The sequence below is a fragment of the Moschus berezovskii genome, chromosome 7 (assembly GCF_049115385.1).
Source record: "Moschus berezovskii isolate FMDL1 chromosome 7, NW_MosBer_1.0, whole genome shotgun sequence".
NCBI classification, from domain to species: domain Eukaryota; kingdom Metazoa; phylum Chordata; class Mammalia; order Artiodactyla; family Moschidae; genus Moschus; species Moschus berezovskii.
This window is the reverse complement of record NC_142466.1, coordinates 116858924-116880936: the sequence shown is the minus strand read 5'-3', so window position 1 is coordinate 116880936 and position 22013 is coordinate 116858924.

Genomic DNA, 22013 nt, shown 5'->3' with positions numbered 1-22013 from the left:
TGTCCACGGGACTCTCCAGGCAAGAGTACTGGAGTGGGTTGCCATTCCCCTCTCCAGGGGATCTTCCTGACCCAGGGATCGAACCCCAGTCTCCTGCACTGCAGGCAGATTCTTTACCATCTGAGCCACCAGGGAAGCCCCCCCGACCCCCGCCTCCACTTCTACTAACATTTTAATGGGGAAGACAAACCCAAGAGATGAAAGCAGAAGATGATTTCAGAGAGGAGAGCTACAAAAGCAGTAAATAAAATAGGGCGATGTGACAGAGTGGCTGAGCTGGGGTGATGGGAGGGAGTGACTCCAAGGGGGCATCTTGATGCGAAGCCTCAGAGAGTGCTGAGGGTGGGGCCGTGGGGGAGCCCATTCCAGCAGGGAGAGCCACATCTGGGAACTGAAAGGCAGTGACCCTGGCTGGGGTGGGTCAGGGAAGCCTTCCATGGCTCCGGCACACGAACCGTGCAGATCTTCAGTTCAGTTCGGTTCAGGCGCTCAGGCGTGTCCGACTCTTTGTGACCCCATGAACCGCAGCACGCCGGGCCTCCCTGTCCATCACCAACTCCCAGAGCCTACCCAAACTCACGTCCATCAAGTGGGTGATGCCATCTAACCATCTCATCCTTGTGTAGATCTTAGCGAGGAGTTTTATTTTAGCTTCCTTTTTTGCTGCAGCAGCAAGAATAGATGGTAGGGGGCAAGAGCAGGAGCAGGGAGACCATTTGGGAGCCTCTCGTGCTAGTCTAGGCAAGAGAGGATGGTGGTGGCGTGGAGACCTGGGAGTGGAGAACCCAGCAGGCAGGTGCATGGACTACATATAAGTATTGTTGGGGGAGTGAGGATGCTCTAGGTCAAGGGCAACGTTCTGGGCTCATGTGCCTGGAGTCCTTGGCGTTTGTCCTTTCACCCACTCTGAGGCTCCCAGACCACTACCCCTCTGTGGGCAATAGAGCAGTGTCACTTACACTGGCTGCACGGTGCTCTGCTTCTCTCTGGACCGTTGGTTTCTTCTCCCGTTCAAGGCTGATGTCTTCTTCCCAAGACTGGGTCATCTTCTCCAAGATGGGCATCCCTAACCTTTGTTCCCAGGATTTCCTTTTATTCTCCAAAGAACTTGGCAAAAATATCCATGGGGTCTCAAGCTTTCCTTGCTGTTCTTTCACAGCCAACGTGATTAAATGGGGAAGGATGGGGCATATTGTTAGTTGGACCCGGAGAGACCTGAAGAGTCCTCTTGGCTGATAGAGTGCCCCAGTCATCTATGAGGTGCAGGAAATTCCACTGTTATTGAGGCTCTTCTTCAGGTTAATCAGTTCTCTTCAAATGCAAATATGGTCAGGATGGGCCTCTCACAGTAGTCGTAACCCTGTATCAGTGGCTTTGTCATCCCTAATACAAGGAAATCAGCCAGCCTGGAAGTTTGATACCTGGGGGTGGTAGAAAGGGCTAGACTTTTGAAGCCAGAAAGATGCACCCCGAAGTCTTATCTCTGCCACTTACCGGCTGTATGACCTTGGGAAGTTTATTTTCTTTGACTCTCAGCTTCCCCGTTGTAAATGGGGATTCAGGAATATTGCCCTTGCTTTCCAAGTCTGTGAGTCTCTTCCTGTTCTGTAAGTAAGTTCATGTGTGTTATTTCTTTCTAGATCCCACGTGTAAGGGGCGTCTAATGATATTTCTCCTTCTCTGACTTACATCACTCAGTATGCCACTCCCGAGGTCTGCGGGGAGGGGAAGGGATAGTTAGGGACTTTGAGAAGGTCAGGTACACTTTGCTATGTTTAAGATGGATAACCAACAGAGACTTATTGTATAGCACATGGAGCTCTGCTCAATGTGTGCCAGCCAGGATGGGAGGAGCTTTGGGGGAAAGTGGATACAAGTACATGTACCTGTATGGTTGAGTCCCATTGCTGTTCACCTGAAACTGCCACAACATTGTTAATCGGTTGCATCCCAATACAAAATGGTTTTGGTGTTAAAAAAATTAAAAATTAAAAAGAATATTGCCCTTGCAATGTTACTTAAAGATTGAGGTCAATGGAATTGATGCCCCCAGCACTGGGCTTGGCTTGGGATGCTCAAAAAGTTCCCTTCCTTCTCTTGTCTTGATGGTGGCCTCTTGCTCCATCCTGTCTGCCTGGCCAAGCTCTTCCTCCTCCTTCGGTCTTGCAGGGTTATTAAACGAGACTTGGCTGAGACATGGCTCAGGGCAACCTCTCCTTGCAGAGGCTGCCAAATGTCAGCCCCTCTATCATAAAACTTTCTCTCCCCTTTGGGCTTGGAGGAGGGCTGGCCAGTCTGATTGTGCCCGTCCCTCCGTGATTAAGGTCTGCAATCAACCCAGCTGCTTGATGGAATCAGAGCTGGCTGATTAGCAGGGCGCACTTTGGCCTCAGGTTAATGGATGAGCTCACGCTGTGGCTGCAGAGTAATTACCAGTTAAAAGGTCTGAGGCCAGGGCTCCATGGTCTTGGGGAGGTCTGGCCCCATTTAAATGCAGTATCGGGAAAATCGTCTTAGACCAGCCAGCAGCATGTATTGATGCTTTCAAACGGAGGTGCTGGAGAAGACTCTTGAGAGTCCCTTGGACTGCAAGGAGATCAAATCAGTCAGTCTTAAAGGAAATCAGCCTTGAATATTCATTGGAAGGACTGATGTTGAAGCTGAAACTCCAATACTTTGGCCACCTGATGCGAAGAGCTGACTCATTGGAAAAGACCCTGATGCTGGGAAAGATTGAGGGAAGGAGGAGAGGGGGACGACAGAGGATGAGATGGTTGGATGGCATCACCGACTCAATGGAGTTGAGTCTGAACAAACTCTGGGGGAGAGTGAAGGACAGGGAAGCCTGGCGTGCTGCAGTCCGTGGGGTCTCAAACAGTCGGACATGACTGAGCGACAAATGAGGCTCATGTAGAGAAGGTGGGTGTCCAGGATCCTGTGACCATGGCCCGAGAGCTGCAGGCTTAGCCTCAAACCCGCCAGATGGGCTGCACCTGTCTTTAAGGAGTCAGCTCAGAGATGTTGCCAGAGAAACTTTTGGGATGGGGTCAGGCAGACTTGGAGGGAATTGCAGCCATGCTGGCTCTTCCCCTGGATGCTGGCCCAGGCGTTTGAGCTCTGTGCTTTCACGTCCTCATCTATGAAGTTAACAACGCCTGCCTCCTGGGAAACACAGGGCTCAGTGCGGGCTGGAACCTGCGGTATCAGCACACATGCTCTCCTCCTCTTCCCGGGATTGTGTCCCTGGTTGGTCAAGGAGTCTCTGCCCTGACTCTTCCTGACAACTGACTGACAGTACAAGTCTTTACTGAGTACCTTTTGTGTGTCAAGTGTGGTGCCCAGTGAAGGGACAAGACACTGTCCCCTAAATTCAAGGAGCTCTTGGGGGGGTATCCGTCTAAGACACCAACTGCTAGAACAATGAGGCAGAAACACAAGGAGGGCATAAAGCCTGACCTGGAGCCTTTAACCTAGAGGGCAAAGCAAGGATGCTTCCTGGAAGGGGTGACACGACCCCGGCGCTCCGGGTGGAGGTGTGCGGAAAGGGATGTTTCAGACTCGGAGAACGAGTGACGCAAAGATCCAGAAGAGACGGGGCAAGAGACACGTCTGCGCATGGAGATGACAAGGGTTCCGTGCCCGAGACGCTGCCCGGTGAGCGAGTTCATGACTGAGAGATTTAGCGAATAGGGTAATCGTTGACTAGCAAGCCAGTGATTGAACCAGTGATGGAGCGAACGCACACCCAAATGAGGGAATGGGAGCGAGTAAGTGAGCAGTTTGGAGAAGGAGTGAACGCCTGGAGGCTTTGCTCTGAGGTCTGTTTCCTTACTGGAAATTGCGACCTTCCCGCTCCCACCCACAGACTCCATCATCCTTTTCCTCCACTGCTTAGGGTTTTGTTTTTCGTATCACTCACCCCCCTCTACATGTATTTATACTTCCCTGATTTATTATAAATATTGCTTGTTGCCCGTGCCTCCCCTCACCTAGTGGGGCAAGGAGTTTTTATTGGTCTTGTTCACTGCTGTCTTTCATATGGTGCCCTGGCGCATAGCTGGTGCTCAAAAAATGCTTGTGGCGTGAATGCATTTTGTGAGAAGAGAGTGAGGGCATGGGGCAGAGAAGTTCCAGAGCCTGAGTTTCTGGGCCCACGCCTCAGGCCCCATAGCCGTGCTCCAGGGAACAGATGCACCTGACCCCTTCTTTCCAGATCTCCCTTTGTGGAGCTCAGCAGCCTGGATGCCTGGATGTCAGAGTCATGGCCCTGGGTCCACCGGGCCTTGCCCTGAGCTTGGCCACGTGGATGGGGCAGGCGGTGTGAAGGGAGGGAGGAGTGGAGGAAGGTCTGGGGAAGGAGGAGCTGCTGGTGAAAGCCATTCTGCCTCCTCCGGCCATCTCGGCAGTGGCCACTTGTCAGAAGAACTGGCAGGGGGGGAAAAATGACAGAAAAAAAATCAGGCCCAATTTATCACCTTCAAATCGTGTTGAACAAGAGACAGGAGCTATTTGGTTTTAAAGAAGCCCCCGTTGCTCCCCCTACACAGAGCAAACACCACTAAATGCCTGTCCACCGCACAGCTGAGTGTTGGCAATGTGGCTGCCAATTACAGGGTTCCCTGCCGTGGGGGCTGATCCTCGGTGCCTGTCGAAGGGGGGCGGGGGGAGAATGGAGTCATTAAGTGGGAGAACAAAGGAGGCCAGACAAGTTCGAAAGGGATTAAGGCATAGAGAAAAAGGCTGCCTTTCTGGGGCATTTATGCCCGGGGTTGGCCTGGGTGCCTCTGGCAGAACCAACTGCTGGCTCGGGCAGATGGTAACTGCTAGAGGCCAGGTAGACCTGGCGTAACCTACACGGAAGGCTTTCGGGGCACCTCAGGTGTCTTCTTCATGACGCTGAGCCTCTTTCCTCTCAGTTCACCGGCTTGTAGGGTGCCGCCGTTGCAGTGATTTCCCAACCTTCTTGATCCAAGCTTTGCCCCAATCCAATGCTTCAGTCAGCCCTTCTGCAGCCACCTAAACCGTCTGATGCCCACTGCTCACGTGCCTCCTGTGACAGGGAGCTCTTCCCCTCCTTCAGGAGCCCCTCTCGCATCTGAGCGTAACCTTGATTTTCAGTCCTTTATGATGACAGGGATGACACGGCCTCCGAGTTTACCGAGCACTTTCTGTGTGCAGGCACCTCTCCTGATAGAAACTGGATCATTTACTCTGTTCTTCTCGCCCCACTGTGCTCTTTGTTTTCACTCTCCAGCCTTCTGACCCCTTCCCTTCAGGGCCTAAGCACAGGCCTCCCCGGTTAGGAGCACAGCCGACCTCTTTCATAGAGTGCTGTCAGGGGAGAGGGAGTGATGAACACGGAAGCACCTAGTACCTGGCTGCCCGTAGTGCGGGCCCAGCAAACGAGGGTACTGTTATTGTCCACCTCCAGTGCCGGCTTCAACTGGCTATGAAATAAATACTTTTCCCCCAGAGGCTCACGGCTGTAACGTTTCTTTTGCTATCTGCCTGGTTATGCTCCATCTCTCAAGGTTTTAGGTGTGTCCAAGATCTATGGGTGTGGTGAGGAGGTATCATCCCATCCTCGCTTAGTCAAAGGAGAACGTTATCATCCTTTTGTCATATCTGCCACCACCACCATCATTGTCACCAACATTGTCATTGTCAACGTCCCCCAACACCAGCTCCACGATACCACTGTCACCAACAGCACCAGTGGTGTCACCACGTCATTGTCAACGTTGCCTCCACCTCCACCATGACCACCATCCTCACCGTTGTCACCGCCACCTCCATCATTGTCGTCAGCATCACCTCCGCCACCGCCTCCACGAAGCACTTCCATCATCACCACCCTCATCACCTTCCCCATCATTAAAGGCTACTGTATTTTGAGCCATCTACTTTAGGCCGGACAGTCTATCAGTTGCTTTATATATTTTCTCTGATCTTCCGAATGACTTTTCCAGTTGAGGAGACTAAGGCTTAGGGAAACAAAATAGCTCATTCAAGTTTCCACAGCAACTACGATGCCCCAGTGCAAATTTGAACCCATGTTTGGGTGACTTCAGGACTTCCCTGGTGGCTCAGATGGTAAAGTAAAGCGTCTGCCTCCAATGTGGGAGACCCAGGTTCAATCCCAGGGTCGGGAAGATCCTCTGGAGAAGACAATGGCAACCCACTCCAGTACTCTTGCCTGGAGAATCCCATGGACGGAGGAGCCTGGTGGCCCACAGTCCACGGGGTCGCAGAGTCGGACGCGGCTGAGCGACGGAACTTTGGGTGACTCATAGACCAGACACATTCACTTTCAGCTTCTTATTCTTTCTTCAGCTTAAAAAGATGCCTCTGTGAAGTCCTAACTGTATATCTGACTGTCGTACCTTCTGGACAACTCTAACAAATCTAGGTTTAACATAGAGAGCTTGAGGCTATAGAACTTGCAGTTATCTCTAACTTGTAAATCTTTTTCATATAAATTTCTCTTCCCCTGTATTTCTTCCATCTTGGACTTAGGCAGTTGACTTTGTTTTCAAAGTGCAAAAATTTTACATCCATCTTTATACATCAAGTGCTGCCCACCTGGCGGGCCTTGTCTTAGTCCCAAACTGGGGCCACTTGAGCCCCACCTATGACTTCATCCTGCCACAAGGGCTAGACTGTCCTTGACATGAGTCTATAGCGGACCCAGCTTCATGCTCCAGGATTGAGCTCCACTCCCTCCACTTCCATTGTGGCCCACATCGGAAGGGGTCCTGCTTTCTTTTTTAAAAATATTTATTTATATTTGGCTGTTTTGGGTCTTAGTTGCAGCGTGTGGGATCTTTCATTGCAGCTCACAGACTGACTCTACTCGCAACATGGGGCTTTTTTGCTCCAAGGCACGTGGGGATGTTAGCTCCTTGACCAGGTGGTGAACCTGCGTCCCTTGCATTGAAAAGCAGATTCTTAACCACTGCAGCACCAGGGAAGTTCCGGGGTCCTGTCTTCTATTCCCGTTGAAGCCTAGGTCTTGCTACTGCTGGGCTTCGTGACTGTCCCTCTCCACCCTAAGACTTGCTGGTGAGGATAGACTTAGTTGCATTCTCCTCATCGATGAACATTTTCCTGGCCCCATGGTAGTACTGGCTCCATTCTCTGTCACCTGGAATGCTGATGAATTTCCATCATCACCCCACATTCCATGCCTTCATTTCTCTGACTCTCTCTCCTAACAGTGAAAGGAGACAAGTTCAAGCTGGCTCCTTTGAGTCCCACCTTCATCCAAAGTTGATACTTTTCTTTCAGTTCCTGATCATCCGTGAGACTCCCAAGGCTTCCATTCTCTGCTCTGGGGACCTTGTAAATGTGAAAGGCCTGGGACCATGGGTGGTTTTCGGGAGATGGACCAATCAGAGGCAGAGTCTGCAGGGCACAGGCCAATGGCACTGTGAGCTCGGTGACCAGTGGCTGTTGGGACTGACCCCTGGCCAACGGGGCTCCCGCAGGTGCCGCCGCGTTGGTTGCTACCTTAGATTCGAGGCCTGTTTCTCCACCACCCTGTGCGGTCCCCGCGCTCCCTGTCCCCATGCTCTGCCTTTATGTGGCTGTCGCCGTCTGAAAACCTGGCTGCGCGAGCGCACATCTGACCCTTTTGCCCTTGGCAACGTTGCTTTACATTCCACAGGGGATGGTCTGTACTCACGTGTGCCGCCTGGGCAGTTGGGAGACCCTCAGGCTCCAGTTGAAAGAATTTGGGGGCCTCAGAGTCTGGGAGCAAGCACGGAGATCAATACGTACAAGCACTCCCGACCGCACCGGCTGCGTTTCCCGTAAGAGCAGCACTGGGTGCCATTCATCTTTCTCCCCCAACACTTAGCCTGGTGCTGGGTCCGCAGCAGGGACTCGGTGAGCGCTGTTAGCGAGGCGGGGAGTGCAGACCTGGTTTTCTGGCGCTGACTTCTACCTGCCCCCGCTGGAGAAGGAAATGGCACCCCACTCCAGTACTCTTGCCTGGAAAATCGCATGGATGGGGGAGCCTGGTGGGCTACCGTCCATGGGGTCACAAAGAGTCGGACACGACTGAGCTACTTCACTTCCACTTTCTACCTGCCACTAGTTCTAGATGATGCTTCTAGGCACCTGGGACCTTGCTAACGCCTCTAAGGAACCACAGCTCAGAAAGTCTAAGGGATTCTCTCAGTCACCCGAGCAGTCTCCTGAGTAAAGACGGGTGGGCCCAGAAGTGAACTTCGACCTTGTTTCTCAGTCGTCTCTCATTTTCCCTAAACATGCTGTGAGAACCAGCTCATCTATGGACTGTTTTGCATCCCCACTCGGATGCTTCAGTTCAGTTCAGTCGCTCAGTCGTGTCCGACTCTCCACGACCCCATGAATCACAGCACACCAGGCCTCCCTGTCCATCACCAACTCCCGGAGTTCACTCAAACTCATGTCCACAGAGTCGGTGATGCCATCCAGCCATCTCATTCTCGGTTGTCCCCTTCTCCTCCCGCCCCCAATACCTCCCAGCATCAGAGTCTTTTCCACTGAGTCAACTCGTCGCATGAGGTGGCCAAAGTATTGCAGTTTCAGCTTTAGCATCAGTCCTTCCAATGAACACCCAGGATCGATCTCCCTTAGAATGGACTGGTTGGATCTCCTTGCAGTCCAAGGGACTCTCAAGAGTCTTCTCCAGCACCACAGTTCAAAAGCATCGATTCTTCGGCGATCAGCCTTCTTCACAGTCCAACTCTCACATCCATACATGACCACGGGAAAAACCATAGCCTTGACTAGACGGACCTTTGCTGGCAAAGTAATGTCTCTGCTTTTTAATATGCTGTCTAGGTTGGTCATAACTTTCCTTCCAAGGAGTAAGCTTCTTTTAATTTCATGGCTGTAATCAGCATCTGCAGTGATTTTGGAGCCCCCCAAAATAAAGTCTGACACTGTTTCCTCTGTTTTTCCATCTATTTGCCATGAAGTGATGGGACCAGATGCCATGATCTTTGTTTTCTGAATGTTGAGCTTCAAGCCAACCTTTTCACTCTCCTCTTTCACTTTCATCAAGAGGCCTTTGAGTTCCTCTTCACTTTCTGCCAAAAGGGTAGTGTCATCTACTCGGATGCTTACTAGATGCAGTTATTTAGGTTATCACTTAACCTCTCTCTACCTCAAGTTCCTCATCTAAGAAATGAGGACAATCACAGTATCTCCCTCAGGGTTATTGTGAATTATTAGATAATTTAATACTTGTGCAATGCACTTGGTTACAAGGCTTGAACATAATAGCATTATGTAAGCACTATATGTGTGAGCCGTTGTTATTATTAGTTTTTGTTAATGGTGGAGTTAGAGCGCATTTTAATGTACTCACTCTTTAAGACCCTGATCGCGTGCTGCCCTTGTCCCCAACCGCCGGTTGAGTCAGTCTCTCTCCTTCCCCCACAGTCTGTTCTCTGTTGCATTTTTTCTGTGTCCATCTCTCTCACTGGCCTCAGCAACTGTAGACTGTGTCTTGCTCATCCCTGGGACCTGACACAGACAGTAATCGCTTGTCGTGTCCGACGGTTTGCGCCACTATGGACTGCAGCCTGCCAGGCTCCTCTGTCTACGCGATTCTCCAGGCAAAAGTACTGGAGTGGGCTGTGCTTTCCTCTTTCAGGGGCTCTTCCTGACCCAAGGATTGAACCCGTGTCTCTTTCGTCTCCCACATTGGCAGGGAAGACACAGAGTGGGTGCCCTAAAAATGCGCAGGGCCTGGAGGAATCCTATTCCTTCTCCAAACCCGGGAGGCTCCACAGACTTTCTTCAGAAGAGTTAAGGTTAAGGGAGCCATCCCTGGAAGATGCTGGAAGGTGGGCTTTAGGTTCTAGGAAAGCCTGCCTCTTCCTCTGCTTCCAAACTTTCGTCATTGCTTCTGCCTTGTGCCTAATGAACACTCAAAGTGATTTTCTATTGCTTGTAATTCACCAAAATTGTTCTAACATTTGGAAGGGCCCAGAAATTGACAGCCTAATACCCCAGTTTGCCTGTCTGTCTGAATGCCTTGTCGAAGGCTGAAGCTGATTGCTTTCCTGCCAAGGTTATCCCAGAGCTTAAGACAACATCTGAGGAAATAAACAGTTGGAAAGGTTAGAGACAGGAGCTGGAGGGGAGAAGGTAAGGAGGGGATTCAGGAAAACTTGGGCAAGCAGCTGAATTTGATGTGAGCTGGAGACTGACCTGAGAACTGGGGAGTGGAAGACAGACGTGAGAACTATTTCCTTCTCATTCTCAGAAAGTCTCAGCAACTGCTGAAAGCTGAAGTGGCGCAGGAGACAGCAGGTGCAGACAGCAAGTCCACTTGCTCGTCTGTCGCTCAGTCGTGTCTGACTCTCTGCGACCCCATGGACTGCAGCGCGCCAGGCCTCCCTGTCCTTCACCATCTCCTGTAGCTCACTCAAACTCATGTCCATTGAGTAGGTGATGCCATCCAACCATCTCACCCTCTGTCGTCCCCTTCTCCTCCTGCCCTCAATCTTTCCCAACATCAGGGTCTTTTCAAATGAATCAGCTCTTTGAATCATGTGGCCAAAGTATTGGAACTTCAGCTTCAGCATCAGTCCTTCCAATGAATATTCAGGACTGATTTCCTTTAAGAAATCCCCTTAGGACCTTCTAGAACATTCTGCCCTCAACTTATTGTTTTATAGAAAAAAAATCTGAGGCCCACGGGGATAAGGAAGGGGCTGATTTACTAGAGTGGATAGCAAAGACTGAAGTCAGATCTCCTGTCATCTCTAAAATAGACTTGCAAACATCTCCGTGTTGCTGAGAAAATTAGAAGTAGCATAAGTCAAACCCTAGACCTGGGCTTGGCTCAGAGAAGGTGCTTAGAAGAGGCTAGCTCCTCCCTGCCACAGGGTCAAAGCAAGTGCTGTGCACTTGGTGAGTCCATCACAGAGGCTCTCCAGGGCAGGACACAAATAGAGAAGATGCAGCCCCTCTGACCTGGTGGCACCAGGGTCTCTCAGCTACGGACCAAGTCCTCCTGGGGCCAGGAACCTGTCCAGATTTGCCTGCTGTTCCATCGAAGGTGAACCCCTTCAGGTAAGCCTGGGGTCCCACCCCTTCCTGAGCCCTCAAAGGACCCCGCCAGACCCTTCCTGTCTCTTTATCCCCAGCTCCTCCGTCCTGGGGTGCCCCTGTGTGCAGACAGGCATGCCTTTATAGCACCCTCAGTTTTCTGCCTCATTTCTCTGCTCCCTATAAACAAAGCTCTTGGAAAGGGTTGTTGGTACTGGACGCTCCCTCATCCCCATTTCCTCCTCCGTCTGCTCCAGTCAGGCTATCGCCCATCTCCTTCCTCTGGACCTGCTCCTATCAAGGTCACAGATGACGATGGCTCACGGAAGCAAACGCCAACTCCAGGGGTCACTGTGCTGAGTGCTCTGCAGAAATGAACCTGGGCACGCCCTGAGCCCTTGGAACACCCTCTTCGCTTGTACCCGTTTCTGCTGTCAGCCTGCCTCCCTGTCTCACTCGTCTTTCTCGGCTGGAGGACCCCAACCTTGTCCTCAGCTTCTCTTCTCTACCTGCACCTGTTCCCTAGATGATCTCATCAATGCTGCCAATTATGTGCTGAAAGACTCTTGATTTTATATCCGATTCTATATCAGATTTTATGTTTTAAGCTTGAGCTTTGGACCTTTATGTTCAAGTGAGATTTGAACTGTTACATTCAAGTGTCTACTTGAGTCCATGAGTGTGTCCAGTGACTCCATTCCTGTTTGAAAACCTTTGTGTTGCCTGTATCCTCTGCCTGGCTGTCACCTCTTCTTTCAAATTTCAATTCAGATAGCACTTTTTGGAGGGCCCTTTGCCAGCACCCTGACTGAACTAGCCTCACAGGAACTCTTTGTTATGTAAACTGACACTGTCTTTTATTTAACTTTAAAGAATTTTTGTTTTTTTGGATGTGGACCATTTAAAAATTTTTACTGAATTTGTTATTGCTTCTGGTTTACGATTCAGATTTTGGCCAAGAAGCATGTGGGAACTTAGCTTCCCAAGCAGGGATTGAACTTCCAACCCCTGCACTGGAAGGTGAAGCCTCAACTGCTGAAGTGACAGGGAAGTCCTGACGCTTCTTTATACCGTGGATCAGTGTCTGACCTTTCCCTTCCCTCCTCTTCCTCCTTGGTTCCCCTCTTCCTGCCTTTCCTTCCTCCCTTCCTTCACCCCCCCCCACCTCACTGTCTGTTCCTCCTCACTCACCTTGGCAGTGTATTAAAAAGCAGAGACATCACTTGGCTGACAAAGGGTCATATGATCAATGCTATGGCTTTTCCAGTAGTCAAGTATGGATGTGAGAGTTGGACCATAAAGAAGGCTGAGCACCAAAGAACTGATGCTTTTGAGCTGTGGTATTGGAGAAGACTCCAGAGAGTCCCTTGGACTGCAAGGAGATCCAACCAGTCAATCCTAAAGGAAATCAACCCTGAATATTCACTGGGTGAACTGATGCTCCAATACTTTGGCCACCTGATGTGAAGAGCCGACTCATTGGAAAAGACCCTGATGCTGGGAAAGGTTCAGGGCAGGAGGAGAAGGGGACGACAGAGGATGCGGTAGTTGGATGGCATCACCAGCTTAATGGACATGAGTTTGAGTGAACTCAGGGAGACAGTGAAGGACAGGGAAGTCTGGTGTGCTACAGTCCATGGGGTCCCAGAGAGTTGGACACGACTTAGTGATTGAACAACTGCCACTTCATAGAAGCTAAGTATATCAAGGGCAGGGATCCTATCTGTGTTGTTTACAATACTGCCTCCTCAGACTTAAGGGCAGCGCCTGGCTTACAGGAGTGTCATAAATATCTTCTGCCCTATTGATGTCTGATGTCCCTAAATTGGTTTCTAGGGAAACTGGAGTAAAGCTTGGGTCCCCACATGTCTGCCGAACACCAGCCTGTCCCCAACTACCACCATGAGTGTCTAGAGCCTCCAAGAGTCCAAGCGTTGCCGTCAGGGAGATCTGGGTTCCAATTCTGGCTCTGCCTCGTCCAGCAGGGTGAACCTCGGAGGGCCGCTTGATCTCACTGAACTTTGATTTCTTTAATATAAAATGGGCTCCTCAATATAAAGGAGGTATTGATGTCTTCTGGGAGCCTTGGCATCCAGACCTGGATGCAGTACCCTGGGTGTGGCTGGCTGAGTCAAGGTCAAAGGGAGCAGGACAGTCACCTCTGTTGATCTCAGCGCTGTTTGTGGGCATGCAGTTCAGTTAACATGTTCCTTCCTTTTGCCTGGCGTATTACACATCGCACACTTTAATTTTAGAGAAAAAAGGAGAGCATGTCTACTCTTAGTACTCAATTCAGTTTGGGCCCCGGGATAGAGGGACTTCTCCCCACTCAAGACCGCTCTTGGCCCTGCTCCCTCTTCCTCTTACGAGGCCCTGCCTGTGGTCACTTCGTAGACCATGATCTTTGTAGACCATGGCCATGATCTTCCACATGGCTCCCTCTGAGACCATGACCTGGGAGAGGAAGGACCTGTCCGAAAGCCAAAGCCCAGCCAGCCTCCAGCTCACTTTGCAGCTGTGCCCGTGGGTGGGGCAGAGGGATTCCTCTTTCCTTGTAGCCTGTTGGGAGCTGTTTGGGCCTGGATGGATGGAATGGAAGCCTTTCCCCTGTTCCTGGCCTCAGCATCCTTCTCGAACTCACCTTTGACACACGAGTCCTGCCTTGGAGGTAATCAGGGCCTACTTTTCTGTATTACAGCTGTTACTCGAGTCTTCACTGGAATACTTTGGCACAGTTTCCTTTTCACGAAGCCTCAAAGTGGAGGGATAATGGAATTTCGATTGCATCTTGCATGCATCTTAAACTGCATCTTACATGAACCCTCTCTCATCACATATGTTTACTGAAGGACCATTCCCGATAGATATCATATGGGGCATTTTACATATACTTTCTTAAAAAAGTCTTGACAACCTCATTGGGAAGTGGCCTTTATTTTCTCCATTGTAGAGATGTAAAAACTAGGGCTCAGAGAGAGGCTAAGTCTTTTTTCCAAAGTCACCTAGCTATTAAGCGGCAAAAGCGGGATTTAAACAGTCGAGTTCAGCTGTCAGCTGTCACAGAAGTCTTTCCTAACCAACAGGTTGCAAATAGCACCCCACTCTCTCTCTTCCTTACCACCTGGGCTTATTTTCTTTATTGCCTTTGCCATCATCTAAAATAATATTTTTTTCTTATTTATTATGTCCCCTTCTAGAAAATAAATTCCATGAAGGGAACGGTTGAATCTGATTCAGAGCTATTGTCAGAGGCTGGAATATCCATAGAAGGTGCTGAATAAATATTTTTGAATGACTGAATGAACAAATGAAATAGCTGGATAACCTTGTACAAATATCTCTGAGACTCAGTTTCTTTTTTCTGCAAAATGGGACCAAAGTAGACATTTCTAGTTGATAGGGTTTGGTGCAACGTATGTACAGTGGTCAGCATAGCGTCAGGTACGTGGTAGGTGCTAGAAGTGGACGCTTCTGAAATACCAGCAGTAGTGATTGTTGTCTAAGCTTTTTCTGCTACCTGCTCCAGCCTTGAAGCTGTTCATTTTCCCTAGGGCTTCCCTGGCTGGTCTTGGCAGGCCCCGTCTCCCCATCCTCCAGGAGCCGGCGAGGCCAAAAACACGGCTGCGGCAATGAAGGGAAATGAGATTGGAAAGGATCCTTAATTCTAAAGAATTGTCCCCAAACCCAGAAACAACACGTTAAATCAGAGTCCTTCCCATAACTCATCGTCTATCTCCATGGAAATGGGCACCATATGGAGTTAATTAGTAGAACAACAAAACAATCAATTAGTTCCTTAATTAGTTTTACTAAGAAATGATAACAAACAAACACAAACACTTTATTCCAACTAATGCCTGAGCCGCAGTGATAGTTTAATGGCCTTGGGAAGCCGGCTCAGGCACCAGGCCGCTGAGATGGAGATTTATTCCCTTGATATTGACAGGTTCCCTGGTCCCCGTCCAGCTTGTGTGTTTCATCTTTATGATCAATTATTTACAATATCTGAACACTGCCGAGGGGTCGTCTGGGAGCTTTTTTTTCTAGATAGCGGGAAAAAAAGCAATAACTCAAATCATATGAAGCCACCAGGCTCTGGAATGATCATTCCCTGAATCATTTATTTGACAAACATTTACTGAGTGTTTGCTAGATGCCAGGCGTGGTGCTGGGCATGAGGTAAGGAGGGCGCCAAGAAGTGATCGCCTGAGGGGCTCCCATTTTGGGGGCATGTGGGAAGGGAGGGCAGATCAGAAGAGTGGGTCACCGCAATTGACACCCATCTAGTTAAACGCCGGAAAAAGGGCCCCAAAGCACAGGCATGGGCCTGGGGGCTGTGAGAGGGCAGAGGAGGGATCTGAGAAGGCTTTAAGGAGGAGGTAGGTGGTGGCTGTTCTTGCCTGGAAAATCCCACGAGTAGAGGAGCCTGGCGGGCTACCGTCGGTGGAGTTGCGAAAGAGTCGGACCCGACTGAGCAATTAAACAACGAACGGTAGGTGGTGGCTGAGCCTCCCGGGGTGAGTAAAATGAGATCCTGTGCAACAGGTGGACTGGATCTGTGGAAGCAGCATGGGAGCCTTAGACTTTCTGCGCTTGGGGCTGCGTCAGGATCCTTGTGCTCCCTCACCTGCAAAATGGGGGGGACGATAACCAAGTTTCTCCTCTTGAAGGGTTAGGACGACCAAACAGATGCGGACGCTTCCTGTGAACCACAAGGAGATTCTCACATCCAGACTGAGGGTCTGAGCAGAAGCCTGGAGGTGAGGGGGTGGGATCCTCGAGATGCTCCGTCTTCCTGAGGGATCTACAAAGGAAAGGAGCACTCCCGGAGCACCTGGGACTTTTGTCTACATCTGCGTCCACGTCTGGGTTTCCCAGGTGGCGCTAGCACTGAAGAACCTGCCTATGAATGCAGGAGACGGTAAGAGATTCAATCCTGGGTGGGAGGTACCCCCTGGAAGAGGGCACAGCAACCTACTCCAGTGTTCTTGCCTGGAGAACCCCATGGACAGAGGAGCCTGGCGGGCTGCACCCCACGGGGTTGCAAAGAGTCGGCCACGGCCTAAGCGACTCGGCGCACACGCGCCTTTGTCTGTGTCTGCGTATCCATCTGAGCACGTGCATAAATTCATACGGATGTGTGTGTGTGTGTGTATGCACACGAATACCTATCTGTCCACCTATGAACCTATCGTATATCAAGAAAAAGTCATTTTAAGAGATAATCCCTGTTAATGATAAAAATAATTGAACCCTAGAGACTGTACACTGTGTGAAGCAAGTCAGACCCAGACAAATATCATACGATGTTGCTTAGATGTGGAATCTTAAAGAAAAGGGCACAGATGAACTTATTTACATATCAGCGGTCGAGCCACAGGTGTAGAAAACAAATGTGTAGGGGGAGGGATAAATTGCAAAATCGGGATTGACAAATACACATACTATATATAAGGTGTGTGCTTAGCTGCGTCAGTCATGTCTGACTCTTTGCCACCCCATGGACTGTAGCCCTCCAGGCTACATTGTCCATGGGATTCCCCGGGCAAAAGTCCTAGAGAGGGTTGCCGTGCTCTCCTCCAGGGGATCTTCTTGACCCAGGGATCAAACCAACATCTCCTGCGTCTCCTGCATTGGCAGGCAGATTCTTTATTGCTAAGCTTCCCTGGTGGCTCAGACAGTAAAGAATCTGCCTGCAATGCAGGAGACCCAGATTCAATCCCCAGGTTGAGACGATCCCCTGGAGAAGGGAATGGCTACCCACTGTGGTATGTCTGGAGAATTCCATGGACAGAGGAGTCTTATGGGCTACAGTCCATGGAGTCACAAAGAGTCAGACACGACTGAGTTATTAACACTTTCACTTCCTTTCCCTTAATGTATAAAACAGCTAATAAGGACCTGTTGTACAGCACAGGGAGCTCTGCTCAATCCTCTGTGATGACCTCTATGGGAAACCACTCTAGAGAAGAGTGGATGTATGTCTATGCATAACTGATTCACTTTGCTGTATGCCTGAAACTAACACAACATTGTAAATCAACTATAGTCCAATAAACATTAAAGAAAATAATTGAAGCGGTGAAAAATAAGCTGCCTTCTTCCTGTCCCTGACACAGTTTCCAGAAGCACTCTACAGAAACTCTCTGTTTAAGCAACAGATTTTCATAAACCCTTTTCTCCAAAAGAAACCATTGTGTACTTATAGTTTTTGGTATCTTTTTGTAGTTTTCGTATCTTTGGATCCACTGCATTCTTTTAATATTTGGGTGCCATTGTATCCTATGGATTATCTTAGTTTCCCTAACCATTCTCTTCTTGCTTGAGCTTGTCGCTTGCATGCTAAGTCCCTTCAGTTGTGTCTGACTCTCTGTGAGCTTACGGATTGTAGCCTACATGGCTCATCTGTCCATGGGGTTCTCCAGGCAGGAATACTGAAGTGGGTTGCCATGCCCTCCTCCAGGGGATCTTCCCCACCCAGAGATCAAACCTGCATCTCCTGCATTGGCAGGCGGGCTCTTAACCACTGGTGCCAACTGGGAAGCCCCATGCTCCTCTTAGGGACATTTAAATTGTCTCCCGTATCTTGCAGTCCTAAGTAGTGGGTTCCTCTGTTCATTATTTCTCACACTTTACATAATAGCTTTACATAATAGATCCAGTTTTCTATTTCTTGGTGAGTCTATTGACTCGCTTGATTTTTATTGATGGTTGAGGGTAATCGATATCTTCCTTTTATTTTTGTGCTTTTTTGTTTTGTTTTGTTTATTGCCAGTAAGGATTTAAACTGATGTGAAATAATTGATGAAAAATATATTAATACAAATGAAATCCAAGGTCTTTGTTGCTGCTATCTTGGCTTAACTCACTACTATTACAGGGGCAGAAGCAGGCAGTGACACAGCTGAGCATAGGCATTGAGTAACAGTCCACTAAAGGGCAGAGACAGGCCTCTTTCCCTCGGTTCCCCCACCCCTACTCAAAACCTCATAGGCATCTGGGCTATGGCTGCGGTCGTCGGTCCACCAGTCGGCTGGCCTATGATTTGAACAAAGAGCACTAGCATGAGCAGTGGAGGCCTTCTCATCAGACCGAGGCCACAGCCATACCGGGTAACGGGAGGCGGAGGAGGCTGGTTGAGAGAGGGCCCGGGGAGAAGCAGAAGCAGGGCATCTTTGGGAACCTTTAGTTTCTAGGCAGGCACATTCCTGCCCGGCTACTCTGAGCCTGTGGAAACATTCTCGCTTGGTTTATTTCAGAGAGAGAGTCCTTTCCTTTGCTCTCAAACGACCCCTAACTCAAGCAGTAGATACAAATGATATTGTTTGGACTTTCCTTGGCCCAGAGATTGAGACTCTGCCTGCCAGGGCAGGGGACACAAGTTCAGTCCCTGGTCTGGAAGATCCCACATGCCACAAGCAGCTAAGCCTGTGTGCCGTGACTACCGAGCCCACACACCCCAAAGCTCACGCTCCACAGTGAAGAGCAGCACCCGCTCAAAGCAACTAGAGAAGGCCTGAGCACAGGGGCTACTCTGCTTCGCAACGAAGCCAGAAAAAAAGTGTTATTCCTTTCCCACACGATTGCCGAGAGACTGGAATCACATCTAGATAAAATGTGTTCATTTGATCACAAGTCCTTAAACATGACCTGTTTTTCTCTCCAGACTTCAGTCATGCACATTTTTCTGTCTCCATTGGCCACCTTTAACTGAGGACGCTTTTTCAAGAGCTTGTCCTTAGGCAGTAGAGTTCTTATGCCAATGTGGGCTCAACACCTTGGAGATGCGGCATGATGGCGCGGGGCGGCTGCCCGGATTCTGGTCCCTGGGTTTAAACCCCAGTGGTGCCTTGTACTGTGATGAGACCTTGTTGAATCCTTTTGTTTCCTTGTCCGTAAAGTGAAAAATAATAATAGTACTGGGTTAGTGTGAGGCTTCAACACGCTCATGTAGGGAGCTGCTTGAAATACTCCCTTAGGTAGAACATTTTATGAGTGTTTCTACTATTACTATTTTCTCATATGTGCTAGCTTCAGGATTGTTAGAAAAGCTTCTCTTTGAACCATTAGTTTCTTAGGAGTAAAACAAATTTCCCTTCTCTGTGGATCCATTTCTCTCTGTTTTAGCTAACTTACGGAGATGATATTACAGAGAACGTAAAGCAAGCGTCTTTTCTTCAATTCTTAGCATCTCCAATTAAATAAACAAACAAAAGACCCAGTATAATCCCAGTCTCTCTACACCTCAGGAAGGCTGAACTTCTAGCCAGACCCTCAGTTTTCCCCCAGTTTGAAGAAAAAAATTTTACCCTCTCACATCCAATCAGTTTCTTTGCTGGGTCTATTGTGAGCTGATAATTTAAATACAATGGTCTCCCTAGCAACCATCCTTTCACAGTCTGCCTTCTTGCCTTTGAAAGAGCTTACAGTTACAAAATTCATAGTTTCAGCCAGAAACTTTTTTTTCTGTCTCTACAGGAACTAGCTTCTCTTCCAAAATAAACTCTTTAAAAAATGGAACAGAGTTTCTAAAGTAAAAGTTAAAAATTTTTTTTTTTCTAATTATAAAGGTAATTGAACAGGCTTTTAAACAGAGATGGAAGAGGTTTTACTGCCGCTACTTCTTTAGCTCCAGAATGGACTATTTGGGGCAGGGAGGAGAGGGCAGGAGAACCCAGCCGCACATGGCAATGTTGGCGCTGGAGGAAGGCAGCCAGGCAGTTTAGTCTGACCTCCACTCTCCCTCCTCTGACAGCCGAAGAAACAGAAACTCTGGGATTTAACAGTGCTCCCAAGAGCTAGAATTAGAGGCCAGACGGGATTCCAGCCCTGTCTTTTCTCTGAGCCCACAGGATCCTTGCCACTGTAGTGTGGCCTTTGAGATTTCTCGGGGGAGATGATGGCGCACTGGTGCAGGGAGGCCAGAGCTGTGGAATCAGGCGAGCCCCCAGCGGAGGGCTTCCCTACTGGCTCAGATGGGAAAGGCCTGCAATGCAGGAGACTCAGGTTTGATCCCCGGATGGGGAGCATCCCTCGGAAAAGGAAGTGGCAACCCACTCTAGTACTCTTGCCTGGACAGAGTTGCCTGGGGGTCTACAGTCCATGAGGTCGCAGTGAGTTGGACTGAGTGACTAACACTTTCACTTTCAAACTCACAGTGGAGTCACTGGGTATGGTGACGAGCGGACCCAGTTTGCCAACATGGAGGGAGTTTCTAGGTCATGGGACTTTCAATGCTCAAACTAGGAAGTCTTGGGCTGGACAAGTAGTAGGTCATCTTCCTGCTAAGCCAATCACTAAGTGATTGGGGAAAATTTGGGTCTCAATTTCCTTATCTGTAGTCAATCATAAAGTCATCTCTTGGGAGTGTTGTGAGGATATAACAAGAATGAATATTAGCTTCCTTCCTTCCTCTCCTCACTTCTTTTGTCCAATGTAAAGCTCTTGAATTTCTTCAGCTGGAAAAAGCTGTACTCAGCTTAAAAGTGATAACTATACTTCTTCCCCAGGTTGGCCCAGGTCAGGGAAAGCAGAAGAATAAGATCTTTATTCCAGAAGGTTTAATACTCAGAGATCACAGTCCTTGGAGACTCCCCCAAATGCCACCCACAATGTGAGAAATCAAAATTAGCTTCTTGGCTGCTTTTGGCAGCTGTGATTAATCATTTCGTAACGAGACTGTCGAAGCACAGCTATTTATTTGCATGGGATCAGGAAGATTACAGAATATAACATTTTCATAAATTTGTTAGGATTCTAGATATACGTTAGCGTGATGAATAGTTCAGGCTGCAATAGATGTTTTCATTTCAATAAAGTTATTTTGGGGTTATATTTACATGATGAAATAACCTATTATTTATCCAACTGCATTTTTATGAACTAATTTTTCTTTTTGTGCCGACTTGCAATAGTGATTCATTACTTTCTGCCCTTCAGTTTTTCTTTCCTTATAAATGGTTTCTTGTTTATTATTTTAAAGTGTATGTCTCCCTTCAGATCCACTGGCCAGTTTCACATGGGATCTTCACCCCACAGCCAGCTGCTTCCAGAAACCCAAGGAGTTCAAATAAAATGAATCATTTTATACTGTGTCTGGGCTCTGCCCCCTACTGGGTCAGTGACCTTGGGCAAGTCTCTTTCTCTCTCTGAGACTGTTTCCCAACTCAGAGGGATTTTGGACACAATATGTGTTCAGTCAATATTAGCTGAAGGAATAAATGGATAATGGAATGAGGAGAGTGACTTTGGGAAGGGTTTAAGTTGGGAGGATCGTATCAAGGTGCGCTTCTTTTGGTGAGGAGTTGGCTTGTTATCCAAGCTTTCCTGGTAGCTCAGTGGTAAAGAATCCACCTGCTAATGCAGAAGAGGTTCAATCCCTGGGTGGGGAAGGTCCCATGGAGAAGGAAATGACAACCTACCCTAGTACTCTTGCCTGGGAAATTCCAGGGACAGAGGAGCCTGGTGGGCTGCAGTCCACGGAGTTGACATGACGTGGGAACATTTAGAGGGCTGTAACTTGAAGGCCTTTGTGGACCAGATGGACCAGATGGACCAGATGCCTTTTCCTGTGGCATTGGAGAGGCATGGAGGGTTTGTAGGCAAGGCAGGAACACCATCAGACACACGTTTTAGAAAGATCTTGCTGGCAGCTGTTTGTGTTGAGGGTAGATTGGAGGCAGAAAAGGATGAGTTGGGGATGATGGATGCCCTTGTCCAGAGGAGAGATGGTATATGCTGGCCAGGCCTGGGGCAGAGGAAGTGGGTGAAAGCACTCATTGCTGGGCTGAGTGATGTTCCCTAGGCAGCACGAATGGTAAAGAATCTGCCTGCCAATGCGGGAGACACAAGAGACTCAGGTTCGATTCCTGGGTCAGGAAGATCCTCTGGAGAAAGAAATGGCAACCCACTCCAGTACTCTCGCCTGGGAAATCCCACGGACAGAGGATCCTGGTGGGCTACGG